The sequence below is a fragment of the Cnephaeus nilssonii genome, assembly GCF_951640355.1.
Source record: "Cnephaeus nilssonii genome assembly, chromosome: 3".
In the NCBI taxonomy this organism is placed as follows: Eukaryota; Metazoa; Chordata; class Mammalia; order Chiroptera; family Vespertilionidae; genus Cnephaeus; species Cnephaeus nilssonii.
Genome location: NC_137074.1, coordinates 77,231,740 through 77,234,386, shown reverse-complemented (window position 1 = coordinate 77,234,386; position 2,647 = coordinate 77,231,740). Strand labels below are relative to the sequence as shown.

At 42.1% G+C, this 2,647-nt stretch overlaps 1 pseudogene across 1 annotated transcript; it reads left to right on the top strand.

Moving 5' to 3' along the window:
- Nucleotides 1-234: 234 nt before the first annotated feature.
- On the top strand, nt 235-2,002 carry LOC307096741 (rho GTPase-activating protein 20-like; annotated as a pseudogene). The gene has a single exon. The product of its transcript is annotated as a rho GTPase-activating protein 20-like (transcript).
- Nucleotides 2,003-2,647: the final 645 nt, after the last annotated feature.

Genomic DNA, 2,647 nt, shown 5'->3' with positions numbered 1-2,647 from the left:
GCTGGGTACTCTTCCCCTTCTCCCAAATCTCCCTGGGGTACTCTGTACTCAGTGAACATTGCCTTTGAATCCAAACAGTCTCTGAGCAACCCAGCAGACTCAGTCTTCTTCTCCATTCACCACAGCATAGGCAGGCAACATTGCTTTTCAGCCTGAGGAGTGGGGTCAAGATTGGGACACTCTTTCCCTAGTCCCTGGAGGTGGTCATCAGGGCTGGTGATGTCCCAACCCATGATGAAAAAGATAAAAGCACTAGCAGAAAGGAGGAGGAGTGCTCCATCTCTTACCAGAGATAAAGCCCTACAAAAATGGCCTAATACCAAGAAGAGGCCTCATGCTAGTGTGCACACTTGTATTTCTATCATCCTCCATGTGTTCCAATAGAACTCAAAAGAGACTGGCTGAGGTGCAGGTGGCATCTCTTCTTGTACAATGACCTATTTGTTGTGGCCAAAATAAAATGTAACAACTTTAAGATGAAAAATAAAATTAAGTGACATGTGGACAGCAAGCTGTGTGGGTAAAGTGGGAGAAGGCAGTACTAATGCCATGAGATCATTTGTCCTGGGCTGGCCCACAGGGAACTTTGTGGCCACTTTTAGTTCATAGAACAGAATGACAAATGGCTCTCTCCTTCAGAGATACATCAATATAAAGAAGGAGAAGGACTATCCAAAGAGCATTCCCCTCAAAATCTTCACCAAAGATATTGGGAATAGCACTATTCTAAAACGATAACAATAAGGAATTGAGATACAGCAAATGAAGTTATCAACACATCACTACCAGTGCTAAGGATACCTGGCTCTGAGAGAGATGACCAGTTATGGGTCACTTCTGGCAAAGAAGGGGCACTATATACACTCATTGGGCATGAATATCTCTATGGAATTAAAATGAGCCATCTTAGAGACAGTGCACTCCCAACACAAGGACCAGAGGATTCCACCAGGCCTTCCAACCTCTGAGAGTCCTTCGTCATAGAACAGCTGCCCTGGGAGGTACAGGGACAGTTTACCCTGCAGGCCAACTGCCTAGTGTGGCCACGCAGCTGAATGATTCAGATCAGAAGACATTTAAAAGGAGATCTATCATAAATTGGGCCTTTGGGTAGGGTTCTGGCACTCATCTGGAAAACTTTCCCATGTCACCAACCTCTTCTATGCCAGGACAGCTCTTTCTGTGCCTGTGCCAAGTATCTGTGAGGATGACAATCGTTCCAAACTTGTCTCACATATGCTTTTTTTGTCTCTTAATCTAAAAGGACCCCTCACAAAAGGCCTCTTCAATCATCTAATGTGAAATCTCCTAGAGAGTTGAAAGAGAAACTGAATTCCAGAGTTGAGGTACACCTGGACTGTGAGTCTGTTTTTGTGTTAGCATCTGTTTTAAAGGTTTTTCTACAAAATATTCCCGGAAGTATTTTTTTCTTCAGATTCCATCATCACTAGGTCTATGTTTTGGATCAAGGAAATGATGCAGAGAAAATAAGTACAATTCAAAGATTGTTAGGCCAGCTTCCAAGAACTAATATTGTTATCTAAGGTAACCTTTTGGGGTGCTACACAACACTGAGCAACACTGCTCACCCAGTCAGATGACTGCATTTAAGTTAGTGGAGTGTATAGCTCCAAGCATTCTTTGGCCTCCTACTTCCTCCAGCCCAGAACTGAAAAACAATTTATAAAAAAGGTTACTCTGCTTATTCAATTTCTGATTGAAATTGTGGTCAAATATTGGGAGCAGAAATCACTTCCCTCTTTGGAGAGGTTTCAGTGAGATTTAATACTAGAGAGAATGCCTCCAATATCTTTTGCTTACAAATGACTGACTTCCCTTTCTGACAGCTTGGAAAAATGGGCTGAATGTGGATGTTGATGTTCCATGCAGTGACTTGGTAAAGAACCTTGATAGGGGGAACAGAATCATGGACTCTGTCTTAACCATTAGTGATGATGACCTTGAACAGCCTGAGGTGGATGGTCTTTTAACTTTGACTTAGAAAGCTCTAAACATGAAGACATTCAAGTGGAATGGCCTCCTGTGTCCAAGAAGTGACCATTACAGTACTGCACAGAGAGGCCACACTGCAGGAACATGTGGAGACCCTATCAGGCATGACCTCACCCAGCTGTCTGACCACAGCTGCAGCAAAAAGCCCAAGGCGACACCTGCATAGCTTGAAGCCTAGAATTAACTACCTAGATTCAATGCTTTGCTGTGTCATGCAGTTTTACCAGAAAAAGCTTCACAAGTCCAGTCATGATGTAATTCTTTCAAAAAAGATGAGGAACATCTCAGGCAGAATTAACCCCTACAGGAATAGGGTAAGATGTATTTTTTAAGCAGAATTTAGTCACAGACACTGATATCAAGAAATATGGCACTAATAAAAATGCTAAGAAGGAAAGTTTATTTGGTAATAAAGGAAGTCATGTGAATATTCTCCCGATATGGAAGCCAGAGGCCATTTCTGTGTCATCTTGCAGTCACATATCCTCACATTGAAAGGAGTTTTAGGGATAAAATACGCAGGTTTAGGGAATTTGTTTCTTTTGTTTCCCTTTATTTTCTTTTTTATTTATTTATTGTCTAAAGTTTTACATATGTCTCCTTTTTCCCTGCTTGAACCCCACCCTGGTCAAGT